This window comes from Amblyomma americanum, chromosome 3, assembly GCF_052857255.1.
Source record: "Amblyomma americanum isolate KBUSLIRL-KWMA chromosome 3, ASM5285725v1, whole genome shotgun sequence".
Classification (NCBI taxonomy): Eukaryota; Metazoa; Arthropoda; class Arachnida; order Ixodida; family Ixodidae; genus Amblyomma; species Amblyomma americanum.
Window position 1 is genome coordinate 18,725,642 of NC_135499.1, and position 17,771 is coordinate 18,743,412.

A 17,771-nucleotide genomic window follows, 5' to 3' on the forward strand; every position below is an offset into this window, starting at 1 on the left:
AATTTCGCCGCAAACAATCAGCAATACTTATTGTATACCGACGAGCCTAAGGAACGAAAGAAATCCTTCAAGCTTCACACGATGAACCGACTTCTGGACATTTGGGTGTAGCCCGCACGCTTGCAAAAATCAAAGAGAAGTATTACTGGCCCCGCCTTCAGTCGGACGTTGCACACTACGTCAGAACGTGCCGAGGCTGTCAGCGTCGCAAAGTGCCCTCAACAAAACCTGCTGGATTCTTGAAGCCTATATATAGCACCACCATCGCGGCCTTTCCAGCAGATCGGGATGGACATGCTGGGCCCATTCCCTCTTTCGCATTCGGGAAACAAGTGGGTCATCGTGGCAACTATCTGACCCGATATGCGGAAACATCAGCTCTGCTAAGTGCCACAGCCCTTGACGTTGCAAAATTTTTCATCCATCAGATCGTTTTGCGTCACGGTGCCCCGGAGACCCTAATCACCGACATGGATACAGTTTTCATGGCTGACCTGCTACAGCAGATTTTACTCCACAGTCATACAGACCACCGAAGGACGACATCCTACCACCCTCAGACGAACGGTTTAACGGAACGCTTAAACAAAACGCTAGGTGACATGCTCTCCATGCATGTTGACGTTCAGCACAAAACTTGGGACGAAGTGCTCCCATACGTCACCTTTGCATACAATACGGCCGTTCAGGAAACGACAAACATGCCACCGTTCCGTCTCGTTTACGGCCGCGACGTGACCACGATGCTAGACGCCATGTTACCGCATGTGGGCGACATCGACCCGAATGCGGATCTTCACACCTTCCTGCACCTCGCTGAAGAGGCTCGTCAGCTGGCCAGGGTGAGGATTCTCGACCAACAATGCTGAGATGCCCAACACTATAACCTCCGACGCCGTGATGCTCGGTACTCATCAGGAGACCGTGTGTGGGTCTGGTTTCCCATTCGCCGACGCGGACTTAGCGAAAAAGCTCCTCTGCCGGTATTTTGGACCTTACAAAGTCATCAGGCCACTTGGAGACCTGAACTATGAGGTCGTTCCTGACGGCTTTCATAAGACTCGGCACTCCCAGCACCCTGAGGTGGTACACGTTGTCCGCCTCAAGCCTTACTACGAGCGGTAGCGCTAGAGCTGGACTTACGGCCGCACAACACGTGAACTTCCCTTGGTGAACTTTTTTTTTTCAACAAACCGGCTACGCATCGGGAAGATTATCTTTTTTTTCCGGGGGCCAGTGACACAGTGCATTCCGCATTTTCGCTTAGCGCTGACCTGAAGCACGCGCCGTCTCGAAGAAGAGGAAGCTGAGGTGTCAGCGATATTACTTGAGGAGAAGAAGAAGAAGCGATCTTGAGCTGTGGTGCAGACGTTCGTCGGATCCTGCCTTCCTGTGTTCAGTGATCACCGCATTCACGCGTGACAATATCAACTAAAAAGGGCGGCAAAAGTTCTTTACCGCTATCAGAAACTTTACGCAAAACACAAGAATTTAACGTCTATTACTGCTTAGTGTTTACGACCGACAATCTCTTAATTGTTACCAGAGCTTGGAGTGCCACCTCTTACCACTACCTTGGAAGAAATAGCCTGATCGGAAGAATTAATTTGTGCTGTACTTCTAAATATTGACTCCAAAAAACCTAATGACCCCGACAATAATCCAAACGAGTTCCTAAGACGGTATGCTGAGTGGAATGTGAAGTACTTGTACCATATATTTACGCGAAATCCTTAGATAGCGGTACTATCCCTTCTGAGTACAAAATTGGTTGAGTTATCCCGGTCCATATAAGCGGTGATATTGATGTTCTGTGTAACTGCAGGCCTACCTCGTTAGCATGCACTGTGAGCAGAGTTGTCGAGCATAGTAAGTTGAAGCATATCACTACTTTGGAGAAATTATTAACTATTTCACAGTCACTAATATGGCTTAAGAAAACAGCTATTCGAAGCTATTCATGATTTTCCCCTCACTTCAGATCATAGGAAAAAGGTGGATGTGATATTTTTAAACTTACCGAAGGCATTTGGCCGCGTCTCACATTCTAAGATTCTCTATAAATTAGTCAGACTTCTTGGAACTGATCAGATATCGAATTGGTTAAAAGATTATTTGTCGGGCCCTTACAAATAAGTTTCTGTAGATGGCCAGTTCTTGTACTTTGCACAGGTGTCTTCCGGCGTCCCTCAAGGCTTCAATACTCTTTTTAGTTTTCAAAAACGGTCTCTCAATAATGCGGACGCTTTTGTTTGTATGTTTCCAGATGACTGCATCATTTATAAAGTAATAAAAGGCCCCGAGGATAAACAGACTCTGAACAAACTACATGCTCAGATATCAGCTTGGTGCGATACATGGCAGATGGTTCAAAGCGCCAATAGAACAGCCTGTATATCGATAACTAGGAAAAACCGCCTTTCCCTTTCTAATATGACCTCCATAATTCCATACTAACGAATGTTAGTTAACCTAAATGTATTGGTACCCTTATCACTGAAGGCCTAAATTGGGAGAAACATGTTTTGTATGTTACTAGCAAAGCCCTGTCTGCCCCCTATTCTTTAAAACAGACGCTAAACGCCGCCTCACCTGACGCAAAACTCCTCAAAAAAGTATGATGGGCGAGTTGGCTTTTAACTTCCATATCTACAGCGCTAAAGACGGGACAGAAGGAACATACAAGTCACACAACAGAGCGCTTTTTACTGACAACTGAATCGTATTGGACGGCCAGCAAGCTTTTATACTTACTGGCTACCCGCAAGGAAAGAAAGCATGAAAACCACAGAAAGACATGCACAGAAGTAAATAGTGCCGGTAGAAATGTGGCATATCAAACCTCGCAATCTAGATACTTCATTTCTTTTTGTGAGAATGCTATGCAAAAGAGCCCTTTGTACTAGAAATGAAGTTCCATAATACAGTTACGATACAATAATACAAGAATAATATTACAACAATATATTAATAATACAAAATACAATAAAGCTTGCTTGCCGTGCAATAAAATTCAGTTGTCAGTCAGGGCACTGTTGTGTGACTTCTGTGTGTTGCTTTTGTCCCGTCTTTAGCGCAGTAGACATGGAATTAAACTCCTTGCATAGAACTTTCCAGTCCGACGATTTCTCTTGTATGGATGAATTTAGGAGAATTAAACGAATAATTTACTGTATAAAGTTGGAACCACAAAGAAAATTATGGAAAGCAAGTCGGCAGTTGGAAAGCATTCAGCACAAAGCAGTCAGATTTGCTTACAACAAACACAATCCCTTATTGAAGAAGGAAACCAGCGCAAAAGACGGAGACACAGGAACAAGGAACACAGGACACCGCTGGACTATCGACTGTATTTATTTGAGAAACGATCACATTTATACCCTTCAGTTATCAAACAAGCTTGCGCACACATGACAGATTAACAAGACAAGGTAAATAGCAGCATCACATACAACCGCGTGAGTTCATAAATCTAATTTCTTTATCAAATAGACTAACCGTCGTGTCACTTACACATAGATGTCTTTGATTAACGATATGGTATGCCTCTAGGATTTCACGTTGGCTCTTAGTTTTACCGCGTCCAAAAATCGTAGTCTTCTTGAAGAGCGGAATGCATTTGTGCTTTCTGCAATGTTTTGGCAAATTCGCCCCGTCATCAGTGGAAAGCAATCTTTCATGTTCTCTGAGCCGGGTGTTAAGACAGCGGCCAGTCTGCCCGATGTACACATTCCCGCAGGATAAAGGTAAGCAGTACACTACCTGGGTGGCACAGGTGACATATTTGAATTCGTGCTTGATCGTGCACTGTGAAGTTGTACTTTTCCTTTCGTCAATCCTTCTGCACAAATTGGCCAGTTTTCGCGGGGCTGAGAAGACTACATCAACACCGTGCCTACTTGCGACCTTCTTTATATTGTGTGAAAGTGCGTGCAAGTAAGGCATCACTTCACACTTGCTTCTGTCCTTCCTTCCTTCTGTCAATTTAGGTTTGGCTTTCATTTTTTTGAGAACCTTTCAGAGACACCTTTCATAACATGCGTAGGAAAGCCTGCTTCTATTAGTCTCTTCTGTTGTTGCAGAAAGCTTTCTTGTACTGTATGGAAGCAGCTTTTCTCCAGCGCGTTACAGAGGCATAAGGTTGCAATAACCCTCTTGGTAAGTTTGGAGGGGCAGGAGCTGTAAGGGAGTAAGATTTTCTTAGTTCGTGGGGCATAGGTCCAGCAAATGTGGTTATTGCACTTAAAAGTTAAAACAAGGTCTAAAAATCTAATACGATTGTCGTCCGGTAACTCATGGGTAAACGTCAATGAACTAGAGCACGAAATAAAGCGATCTAAAACACTAGCCACCACATCCTGCTGATTGTCATTAGGTAAAACTTTCAAAAGTACTAAAAAATCATCACCATAGCGGAACACCTTTGCCACATGGATCATGTCCAATTTTTCTTTCAGTAAGGAGTCAAACTTAGACAGGTAGATGTGGGTTAAGATTGGCGCCACACAACACCCAATACAAACTCCTTTTTTCTGGACGTACACTCCACCATTAAAATCAATCGTTCTAGAGGACAGGTAGGTCGTGAGAAGTTCTAAAAAACCTTCAACTGAGCAACCACAGCAGTTCTGGAACTGAACCGTGCCGGATTCTTCTATTAGGTCGCGCACTGCCTGCAGCATCTGTTCATAGGGCACTGAGTAGTACAGCTCCTGGATGTCTATGGACACACCTGTATTGGCTCCGTGATCACCTCCCTTGAGCGCCGCTGTCAAATCCTGGGAACTCCCGACAGAGAATGGGTCAAGGGGCTCCAGAGTGGAAAGCTTGGATTTAAGGAACTGTCCGATCACTTTTTGCCAAGATCCTCGTTCTGTGATTACAGTCCTCAGCGGGCAATCAATTTTGTGGGTTTTAGCAGTGAAAAAGACGTGCAGTCTATCCCCTTTGGACGAATTCACGGCTTTTTCAAGCCTGTCAAAGTTGAGATCGTGGAGAAGCTTCAGGACATCAGATTTGGCTCTTGTCGGTTTTTTCTTGGACTTCATGAAATTTTTGTTGATCGCATCCAAAGCTTTTCCATTGAAGGCATCTTTTGATAAAACAACGAAGCTTCCTTCCTTGTCGGACTGAAGTAAAGTCAAACCTTCAGCCCGAAATAGGTCCACAATAGGCTGCAAGATGCTTTGTCAGCGATGTGGCGTATGGTGTCTAAGAGCTCATGGCCAGCCACACGTGGTTCTATGCAGTACTTCGGTCCTTTACGGAGAATTTCGTCATAGGCACGTGGAATTGTCAGTTTGTCACGTGGAATTGTCACGTGGAACTGCCAGTTTGTGCAGAAGGATTGACGAAAGGAAAAGTACAACTTCACAGTGCACGATCAAGCACGAATTCAAATATGTCACCTGTGCCACCCAGGTAGTGTACTGCTTACCTTCATCCTGCGGGAATGTATACATCGGGCAGACTGGCCGCTGTCTTAACACCCGGCTCAGAGAACATGAAAGATTGCTTTCCACAGATGACGGGGCGAATTTGCCAAAACATTGCAGAAAGCACAAATGCATTCCGCTCTTCAAGAAGACTACGATTTTTGGACGCGGTAAAACTAAGAGCCAACGTGAAATCCTCGAGGCATACCATATCGTTAATCAAAGACATCTATGTGTAAGTGACACGACGGTTAGTCTATTTGATAAAAAAATTAGATTTATGAACTCACGCAGTTGTATGTGATGCTGCTATTTACCTTGTCTTGTTAATCTGTCATGTGTGCGCAAGCTTGCTTGATAACTGAAGGGTATAAATGTGATCGTTTCTCAAATAAATACAGTCGATAGTCCAGCGGTGTCCTGTGTTCCTTGTTCCTGTGTCTTCGTCTTTTGAGCTGGTTTCCTTCTTTAATCATGTACCGACTCGCCCAGCTCTCCACTCTACTAAAACACAATCCCTATTCTTTACCTTCAGAACTTGTGGCAAAGGCTGGTTTACCCACAATTAGCAAGTAGGCCAAGCGCCTATGTTTAATATTTTTCTATTGCCTCTAAAAAGTGTACTCAAAACTGACAGTAGCAAGTATATGTGCCCCTCAAGAAAGACAGCTTACCAGGCACAAACACAAGAAACACCTAGAGGAATATAGGTTCCTCATAGACCCATTTGGTTAATATTTTTCCTATCCGCAGTTCGGAAATGGAACTTCTTACATTCAAAACTTGTGGATTCCCCATCTATCACCGCATTCTTCAGCAATATATATATATATATATATATATATATATATATATATATATATATATATATATATATATATATATATATATATATATATATATATATATATATATATATATATATATATATATATATAGAGGTATGCAACCGAGGCAAAAACCTGCCGTAGATTCTACACCAGAACAGCAACCCATCACCAGCAGCCCGTCATATAACTGTGGACTGATCCCCAGCACCCCTGTTTTATCATATGACCTCCGGAAGCGTTGTGGTTCCGCCCAGCGAGTGCGCCGGGACTGATACACAGGCCGCGTGAGTACTCCGCCTCCCTTGTTCTCATATCACCGGCAGCCCTGTTTCAAATCTTCAGCTTTTCTTAAATTACGAAAAATAATTGATAAGCGGCTTAGACATGACCTTCATGTTAAAACCTTAAAAACGTACCTTCGGGCTAATATCGTACCGAAAGGTCTACAAGTGAAGCTGATACCAGCAATGAATAATCTATCAGAAGGAGACAAAAAGCAATGGAACGACATATTAAAATCAGCTTCCCTAGAGTTACTCAAAATCACAATTCGGCACTCTGAGAAAGCTTCGGTGATACTGGGAACGGAGGAGCGTCGGGCTCGGAATAATCTTCTTGTTTCCGCGCTGGAGGCCGAGGAACTAGAACGTTTCAAAACAAAAAAAACTTCAGAAATTGGCATAATCAAAATTAGAAAATTTACACGGGACAAAGTTCCCCATGACGAATGGATGAAAGAAGTACTAAGTGCGGTTGGATCAAATTCTCCCAACCCCGATATCGCTCAGTCAAAGGTCAGCCAAGGGCAAACACTCTCAAAACAGGGCCATCACAGTGTAGACAACATCACCAATCTATCTCTAACACCGCTCACAGAGTATGAGCGAGCCGTCCTATCTAGAGGGCTGACTTTTTGCCCCCGCACAGGCAAATTCAATGAATTCCAACTCCTGAAAGATCTTGACGACTTCGCCAGAAAACTTCGCCTGAGAGAATACTTTTTTGATAAGCCCGAAAACCCCCACCAAAACACGGACTTCCACCCAGCAAACCAAAATTGGACTCCCAACATCGGGCGGGAAAAACACTTGGATATCTATATTAAGGCAGTTCAAAATGACATTGTTGAAAATTTTAAGAACCGCAGGTTAGGACCAGACAATCTTTCTAAAAGAGAACGTACTGCTCTCGAGGCGCTCAGCAACCGTACCGACATCGTCATAAAGCCAGCTGATAAGGGCGGAGGCATTGTTATCTTGAACAGGGATGACTATATAGCAGAAGGCATCCGACAGCTTTCTGACGACCATTTTTATAAACAACTGCATGGCGACCCCACCAACGAGCACTCAAAAGCTATATCTGACATTCTCCTCGACCTCATAAAACACAATGAAATCTCCCCGAAACTATGCAAGGCACTCACGGCTACCCATCCTTCTCCTGGGCGTTTCTACATGCTCCCTAAATTACATAAAGCCGGTATTCCTGGACGGCCAATAATTTCAGGAATCGGCACTCTCACAGAACCAATATCAAAGTACATTGACACTCTAATTAGCCACATTCCAGCCACACATCCATCCTACATCAAAGATACAAACCACTTTCTCCGCCAGATAGACAATATAACATTACCAGAAGGAGCCTTTCTTGTGACCATGGATGTAACATCTTTATACACAAACATTCCCCATGCCGACGGCATTGCAGCCCTTTTAGAATCTTATGAACAGCAGAAACCTCATGAATCTCCAAGCCCAAACGTGTTAGGAACACTAGCCAAAATTGTGTTAGAATATAATAGCTTCGAATTTGATCTTCAATATTATCTGCAAGTAAGTGGTACCGCTATGGGAACAAGAATGGCCCCAAATTATGCGAATATCTTCATGCATCATATAGAGTCAAAATTTCTTTCTTCTTGTACAATTCAGCCGTACTTTTACAAGCGCTATTTGGATGATATTTTTATAATATGGACAAACACAGAACAAAACTTATCCATTTCATTGACAGTTTCAACTCCGTGCACCCAAACATAAAGTTTACGCACACCTACTCAGCCAGTCAAATCAATTTTCTTGATGTTGACATTCTGGTGGACAAGGGGTCAGTTCGTACAACCGTTTATAGAAAACCAACCGACACACAAAAATATCTACATTTTCAAAGCGCCCATCCCCGTCACTGCAAAACCAGCATCCCTTATTCGCAGGCCCACCGTTTTCGAAGAATCTGCTCTAACGACCTAGACTTTCATGAAAACTCCGAACACATGCGCAACGTGCTCTTAACACAGCGCTATCCACGTTCCCTTATTGATGACGCCATAAGCAGAGCTTCAAATCTTAACCGTAGTCAAATACTCCAGGGGCACCAAATAGATAACCGAAATGATTACACTACAAACCTTATCCTCACATTTAACAGTAACGCACCGAACATAAACAGAATTCTTAATAAGCACTTTAACATTCTCCAGCAAAGTCAACGACTATCGAAAATATTTACATGCGCACCCCGCGTGATTTACAGGCGTGCCAAAAACATTCAGAACCACCTAGTCCACTCCAAGGAACACAAAACCCCAAAATATGGATGCCAGCCCTGTGGTAAGGGTCGCTGCAAAGTTTGCAAGCCCATGCAGACTACGTGTTCCGCAACTAGTACGAGGTCAGTTTTCCAGCATTCAATCAACGGTAACTTTGACTGCGACTCATCAAACATTATTTACCTTCTTGAATGCACTTTGTGTAACCAGCAATACATAGGACAGACAAACACTGCATTCCGCATTCGATTTAACAATCACCGCGCACACGCCAAGTCTCTCCCGAACCTTCCCCTATCCAAGCATGTAAACGCAGAAGGACACCCATTTGACCAACTAAAAGTAACAATTATTCAAGTAGGCTTCAAAAACAGGCGAGAACGTGAACAGCGTGAATCCTATTTTATCCACAAGTTTAATACTATTCAAGAAGGTCTTAACGAAAAGCCTGGTACCCTTTCTTTTATTCACGACCTCCAAACAAAATAATACTACACTTCTCGTTAATTGGCTAACTCAGATATACCTTTTATAACTCCTAGTGTATATCCCAGGCAATCATACCCCTCCTTACTTACACTATCCTGCCTCGTGCAGTATTGATAAGCTTTTGACGTTCTTTCCTTACATTTTCCGACAATTTGAAATCTTTGCACACAGCTAGCCCAGCCCTCCTCCCCTACAAACAAGTATTCCCGGCGAGGTCGGTTCAACGACCCACCCACGGAGAGGGGTGCACCGTTCAGTGAAACCCAGACCCCGTGAATAAGTTCTTAGACATGTGCTCGTTAACGTAGCCCACTCCTTTCTTAACGTTCTAGCCCTCGGCTCACCGGAAATTAGTGAGACCCCCAAAAGGCGCCTGGTTTGGCCTGTTCGTCACTGCCAGTGTCATTTGCGCAGCGGCTCCTCTTTGGCCACGCATCTACAGCGGCGCCCTTTGTGTCTGTGCATTTTGTTTGTGTGTTTTGTTTGCACGTTTTGCTTTCGTACGCCTGTGGTTGCCGTGCTGCCCATGTCCCCGGCACCGTCTTCCTCTCCCTTTCTCTCTTTTCGCCATCTCCTTTTGTACCCCACCCTTCCTTACTATACTAGTTTTCCCCCTTTTTTTATTTCTATTTTTTTGCTTCCTCCCCCAATATTGTCCCGGTCTGCTCCCCGCACCCCCATCTTTATTTTTTTTATTTATTTTTTTTTCAATTTTTTGAACCGTTGTTGCTATTTGCGTGTTACACTCCTTTCTCCCTCCTCTTGAGCTCACAAACTTAAATCGTCCATCTGACGCGAGACCACTACAGTCCTGAAGAAGACCGCACCGCGGTCGAAACGTTGATAAATAAGTGTCTTTGTAGAAGTGCCCACTTCTCTTAAATCTATATATATATATATATATATATATATATATATATATATATATATATATATATATATATATATATATATATATATATGTTTGTATTCCAAGGAGATCCTTGAACTATCCTGTGCACCTGTTTGTTCTGTGGACTATACTGTGTTCTGTATGTACACAGCTCAATGCATCGTTATTGGTTGTGGCGTAGTGCAGCAGTGTTATTCAATCCATGTCAACATGTTTATGCCTCCCGTTTACGTCTCATTTGTGTCGGAGTGCACTGTTGTTTTCTGATTGCCGCGAACATGCATTTTTTTTATCAACCTATGTGTCTAAAGCCTGCCGCAGCCCCTTCAAAGGAGCTAGCAGCACTTGAAATGAAAAAATAAAATAAGCAAATCAATCCAACTGACGTCGTTCAGTTTCAGTCGTGCGGGTAAAAAGCCCAGGAATTGCGAGCCTATTTCAGAGTGTTTTGCATCCGGACAAGGGAAATGCAGCCCGACAGTGTGTGCCTTTTTAATCAACAATGCTGACCAAGCTGCGGCAAACGTGCTTACTGATCGGCGGGGGGAATCGCTGACTTTGTCGCTGCTGCCGCGCGGCTCTTCCCCGCGCCGAGTTTCCTTCCCCTCGCGGTCCCTGCAGCTGCGGCGGAGGGGGGAGCTCTGTTCAGGCGCGTAATCTGCAGCGGCCCCACTGCTTTTGTGAGTGTCGCTTTCGAGTGGCACCGACCCGCTACTGCAGTTGAGCCCGGCGCCTGCAGGTGTTTGTCCCCTCGGCGACTCGCTCATCATGACGCGTGCCAAACCCCGATCGCCGGCCGCACGTGTGAGGCACCGCCACCTCGTACGGCAGCCGCGCGTCATGGGAGCGCCTCGAGTGAAAGTTGGTTATGACGAAACGAAAAACACAGTAAATTTATTACGCAAGTCTTGTGCGCACGTGTTTTCACGGGAAGTTTTCTATTGTTTTCTTTTCTGGTCTGCATACACACTGCATACTGTTTCACACGGATGGCATCTATATACACGAGGTTGATTTATTTCTCTTCTTTCTGACTTGCGCGTCTAACACCACACAGCACTTTTCTGTGTCTCGCTGTTTCCCGTTGCACTGTGCGAATGCTAGCAATATGACTGGCGCCTGGCTCTATGCCACCTTCCTTGGGACCAGTGCTGGGTTATGTGTGTGCGTGAAAAAATAAAAGTGAACTGTCTGACTCAGAAGCGCCGCTAAGGGAAGGATGAAGGCGATTTCACCTTTTGCCGTAACCACGCGGTGCTGCCCCCGTCTAGGTAAGCGTGAGAGTGCAGCTGTGGCAACTCTGTGCGAGATTCTGGCCGGGGAATAGCGTGACTCGCTCAAGAGATCGCACACCGCTTCGGAAAGCGCGGCCAAGGCGAGACGCACCACACATGGCGACCGCTGTGTTGAAATTCTGTTGGCGCGGATAGGCGGGGTGATTTTTGCATGACGTAATGAGCGTCTCGATGAAGGCGCATTTTTCTAACCAGAGGGCATATGCTCCCAAAGAAAGACCCCTAAGCACGAGCTGTAGCTCCCTAAAGGTGGAGTAATTAGTCTCCTACTGCCTGTCGATACATTTAGCATTTGCTGAGAGCCATTATAGGGATGGCATACAATATGACTCTAGCAAATTGAGACTTCTTGCACCTTGTTTTAAGCCAACCATATTTGTCAAATTATTAGTCGAGCATCCGAAATTGTGAACATCTGTTTAGACGACATCTCTCGGCACGGCATTCCAAATTTCACTGGCGTCAGAAAGAAACAAAAGAATGCAAAAAAAACCGTGCGTCATAAGGTTCAATTGTAGTGCTCAGATTTATTTTGGCCCACCGTTTTATTTTGGGACACTTTCTTATATTTATATGCTTGTGGCGAAAAAATGGAATAATATTTCTTTTTTTAAGAGTCCAAGCTCGCTTGAATTCAATATTACCGCTAGCGAGTCCTCATTTCGGTAGACATTGAGTTAGCAGCGATTCTTTGAATATATTAAAGTATATTAGAGAATACTCTAGACACCACAAGTCTGCTCTAAATCTGAACTAATGTACTGAGTCGATCACACTTATCTAGAGCGCTCAGGCGGTGTGCTGCGGAGCAAATGAAGTGAAATCTTTTCGCAACTGCTTTGCTAGCGTTAAGGCGCTGACGCCTGTGCGGTTCACGTGTCTATTCAGCTGCTCTCCAGCGCAAGCATTATCAAAGAAACTCAATACCTGCTTTAGAATGTCGCCTTACTTCCCCCGGACGGCACCTATCGAGCGCCCTAGACAAGTGTGAACGATTCTGTACGTCTTGTAGGCATATTAATTAATCGTGGCATCCGTTTTGCTCCTTTAAGCTTCGTTTTCAGAAAGCATGTTTTGCGATGTTCTATAATGAACGTTATCGATAGATTTGTGCGTCTGAATATTCCGTTATAAATGCAAACGAAAATAGGCAGTCGTGTCAGAAAAAAAAAATGTCTGCCTTTTCCGTAACGACATTGTGATGACCCCCATAATGCGCAGGTCCACACGGGACGGAGAGGCAAAGAGACACCGTATGGCTCAGTTTAAACAAACAGGTATATTCAATAATTACACATGATTAAGATTATACATCAGAGGCTGGGGCGTCCGAGCTTACGTGCCGACGACTTCATGGGGGCGATGGAGTGGCTCCGGAGTTGGGCTCGAGCGGTTGCTGGCAGAAGCTGCACGCCGTCGGGCTTCGGCGCTGAAGGCCCTCTTGGCGAACGATGTCGTCCTGAGCGTGTATGCAGTAGAATTTCTGTAGTCGTCCGTTTCTTCGAGGATGGTTCACAAACCCTTCCTCTAGTGTCGTTCGGCTTGGAAGATGAACAGGAGGCGAGCTTGTAGATGATGACAGCAGAGCATAATTTTACAACATACATATACAGAGAGTTAAACTGGAAAAAGCAGAACTGAATTTACAAAAGAACAAACTTTGCACTACTTTACTCATCGACCGGGCAGGTTAGTGCCTAAGTAGCATCACATTACATGCTAAGCATGGAGCCCCAGCTCAGACTGGACTGCATCCGTTTACATGCGCTTTTAAGCACTTGATTAACAAAGGGCTAAGGGCGGTCATTTTCAGTGGCCCGCCCAAAGCATCAATTCTCCAATCAAAAATAACATGCGAGATGGGGACAACCCCCTTGGGTTGGGCTTAGCCTCGAACCCAGAGTCTGTTAACAATACAAACTAAATAAACAACAAAAACGCCACCACTCTCTCTCAAGTAAGAGTATACACAGGCTCTCTCTTCGGAGCTAATTCACTAGCGCCTGTCTTTCCACATCTTGGCGAGTACTGCCTGTCCGCCATGACAGGTGTCCGTCACGGCCCTTCTGGGAATGCGCTTTTGTTCACGAGGCACGGCGGGAAGCTGTGGGTGCCTTCCCGGCGATAGCCCACGTCGAAAGGGGAAGGAGGGAAAGAATGTTGTCTTCGCGGTAGCGCATAGCGTCGGCTGTGGTACGGCGCGCTCTGGCCCGCTGACAGCTCCCTTGTCCTGGAATGTGCCCGGAAATTGGGGAGGATAAAGCCTGTTTCACCGCGGCGGCGGCGGCGGGTCCGGTTGTTCTGGTCGTCACTCAAAGAGCATGGCTGGGTAATTGATGATGCCGCTGTCCCGGCGGCGGGTCCCTTCGTTCTGGTCGTCACTCAAAGTGCATGGCTGGGTAATTGATGATGCCGCTGTCATCTGGGTCTCCGTCTACGCCGCGCCGTGGAACGTGGAACCTCGCAGCACACAAGGAATGTCACACTCGCTCACCCTCCAGAAGAATGTTCTCCGAACATTTGAGTCCCTGCAGCTCCCTTGTCCTTTCTGAATCGCCTCGCACAGTGTGTCCGACAAAACACTTTTCGCTGCACTCAACACCACTGCACAACACCAATGCCTCCGCTGTCATAACTGGCGTCTCCAGGGGCAAGCACTGATCTTCTTTTACAGATAAACATGAAACTCAGCACCCCAAGCCTCTCCTTTCTAGTCCAAACTGGACGAAATAAATTTACCACAGTTACAAAGGAGCTCCCACTTCTAGCACGATCACGGCACAGACAAAAATATAGATAACGAAAGGAAGTAGGGCAGGTTCTGCATGCGCTCCGCATGCTCTCCTGTGAAGGTGTTACTTTATGACAGAAAGGTTTATCTACCAACTCCGATAACTTAACACATAAGCACCTAGCAATGTTATGAGCTGCGGCATTACACAATTCTAACCAGTTCACAACTCCGCTCTGTTTACGCCATTAGTCTGACATAGCTTTCCGATTTCGCAGCGGATATCGGCCTTCATGAGTCATACTAAGTAAGTCTGTGCCCCTTTGTCTGCTTTGGGACTCGCGAGGGCTCGTGGCAGGAGCCTCTCCTGGCGTTTATCTGCGCGGCAACCTCGCGCGCTTCTTCTTCTAGCAATGCATGAAGTAAATCCGGTGGCATTCCGGCCGTCACCTCGGGCGCCTGCCGAACAAATGCAGGAGAGGGCGTTTCTTGCGAACTATCTGCGCGCCCCGCTTCACTTCTGTCCCCATCAAAATCCGCGCTTTCCCTTTCCTCATTTCGTGAATACTGAACCGGTGCCGACTTGAGGCGATTTGCGTGTATCCTTATCAAACGCCGGTTCACGTCTCGGACTCTGAAGTTTACCGGAGAAAGCTTCTCGACAACCTCGCACGGTCCTCTCCACTTCGTCTGGAACTTACGAGCTAGCCCAATCTGCCTTTGGCAGTTTTCAATGTACACGCTGTCCCCCCACATCAAACGGCGCGTCTCTAGCACTGCGATCGTGCACCTCCTTCCTGCGCTTCGCCGCTTTCCTTTAAGGACTCCTTTGCGATGTCCCTCGCCACTTGCAAGCGCGATTCTAGCTCAACCTTATAGTCGTCCAGTGAAGCGTATGGGACACGACGGGGGCCCTCTGGCACTTCACTAGGCTGGTCCGGGTCTCGGCCGTAGAGAAGAAAGAATGGCGATTCGCCCGTGCTCTCGTGTGCTGCGGAATTGTAGGCAAACATTGCATACGGGAGCCACAAGTCCCAGTCCCGCTGGTCGCGCGAAACAAAATGCGACAGGAACCCGGCCACGGTTTGGTTCAGTCGCTCCCACCGCGCCGTTGCAAGCCGGATGGTACGGTGTTGTCTGCCTTCTTAGCGATCTTAAGCAGCTCGCAAACTCTCCTCATTAGCTGCGACACGAAGTTCGTTCCCCGATCTGTCAAGAGTTGCCTCGGGGGTCCATGTCGGAGCACGATCTGTTTCGACAAATGCTCTTGCAACCGTGTCTGCCTTCTGATCTGGGAGTGCTACCGCTTCCGCGTATTTTTGAAAGGTGATCGACAAATACTAAAATGTACTTGTTTCCGGAAGTGGCCGCGGGGCAATGGGCCCATTATGTCCATACCTGTCCGCTCGAAGGGAGCCGAAACCTCAGGGAACGGCTGAATTGGAGCTGGTCTTCGTCCCTTGGGTGTTTTTCTTTCGAGACAGGAATGACACTTCGCACAGTAGTCTCTAACATCCTGTCGCATGCCACTCCAAAAGTACAAACGCTCCACACGCCTGCGTGTCTTCGCTACGCCAAAATGACCGGCGCATGGCGCATCGTGAAACGCGCGAAGAACCCTTTCTGTCCACGACCGAGGTATGACGACTCTCTCCCAAGCGGTTTTTCTCTGGTCTCCCTTTCCTGGTTGGCCTCGTGCGCCGACACAGGGTGCCGTCTTTGCCAATGAAATAACCTAGCTGTTCGGGGTGAGACGGTGCGCCCTCTAAGCTTTCGATTATTCGCTTCAGGTCAGGATCTTTGCACTGCTCTGTGCGTAATTCGGCGGGGTCGACTACGGGGACAAACTCATCTATAGCTGCCACGGCAGCTGTGCGGCTGAGTGCGTCAGCATTCAGATGTGTCTTTCCTGACTTGTGCTCAACTTCAAAGCAGTATTCCTGCAGGTGTAGATTCCATCTAGCGAGTCGCGAGCTAGGGTCCCTGACACTCATCACCCATTTCAGAGGATGGCAATCGTGACTAGCTTGAATTTGCGGCCGTAAAGGTAGCAGCTGAAGTGCTTTACTGCCCAGACAACGGCGAGGCACTCCCTTTCCGTAGCTCCGTACTTTTGCTCTGTGGGGCTCAGCTGTCGGCTAGCAAAAGCAACGGGATGTTCTTTGCCCTCGATAACCTGAGATAGCACGGCACCAACTGCGAACTTTGACGCATCTGTGGCCATAACGAAGGGCAAACTAAAATCCGGGTGGCGCAACAGCGGTGCACTCATTAGCTTCCTTTTCAGGGCCCCAAAAGCATTCTCCGCGTTTTCGTCCCAGCGAAAGGCGACATTTTTGGCTGTTAAGGCGGTGAGCGGCTTAGCGAGCTTGGCGAACTCCTCTATGTGCCTTCGGTAGTAACCGATCAGGCCGAGAAACTGCCGGACCTGGCGGACGCTAGTCGGGGATGGAAAATCCGAGACGCACCTTATTTTCTCAGGGTCCGGTCGCACGCCGTCAGCTGAAACAACGTGCCCGAGGTATTTCACCTCGTTTTTGAGGAATTGGCACTTAGAGGGCTTCAGCTTGAGACCCGCTGCTCTTAGTCGCACCAAAACCTGCTCAATATCGCGCAAATGGTTATCAAAACTGTCACTGTATATGATAATGTCATCCATATACACGAAGCACAGCCTCCCCAGAAGACCTGCCAGGATAACATCAGCGATTCTCTGCCAGACAGCAGGGCTGTTGGCTAGACCCATCGGCATTCTTTTCCATTCATAGTGCCCTGAGGGCGTGTTGAATGCCGTTTTCTCGGCATCTGCCGGATCCATTGCTATCTGCCAGAATCCCGCCGCCATGTCCCACTACCGTGAAGTACCTGGCAGAGCCCAGCTGAGAAAGCGTCTCCTGTATATTGGGGATGGGGTATGGATCGATGCGAGTTACGGCATTTAGTTTGCGGTAGTCCACTACCAATCGATACGAGCCATCTGGCTTTTCCACCAATAGTGCTGGTGCTCCCCAGGGTGACTTTGAGTGTTCGACAATGCCGCGATCAATCAGGTCCTGCACCTGCCGCTCCATCTCCTCACGTTGGGAGTAAGGAATCCTGTACGCACGCTGGTAAACGGGCGATGAAGTGCCGGTTTCTATCCTGTGCTTTATAACGCCACAGCAGCCCAAATCCAGGTTGGACGCGGCGAATACCTCCGAGTAGTCGTTCAGCAAACCAGCCAGAGCCTCCCTCTCCCTGGATTTTACGTGAGAAAGATCGAACGACACCTTTGGAGCAGCCGAAGGACTAGCATGCTCTACAGTTGCGAGTACCGTATCGGTGGGCTCACGTTGCTCTATCGCAGAGGTGAAGAAAGCCAATGTTTTGTTCTTGGGAAGGCTCAGTGGCTGCTGGCTACAGTTAACCACCCGTAGGGGCACTCTGTGGGCGTCATTAACTGTCACGAGGCACGCGGCTGCCTTCAGGCCATTGCTGAGAGAGTCGACCGGCTCAAGCACTCCCACGGCGCCGCTCTCTACATCTGAAGGCACAAACGCGTACAA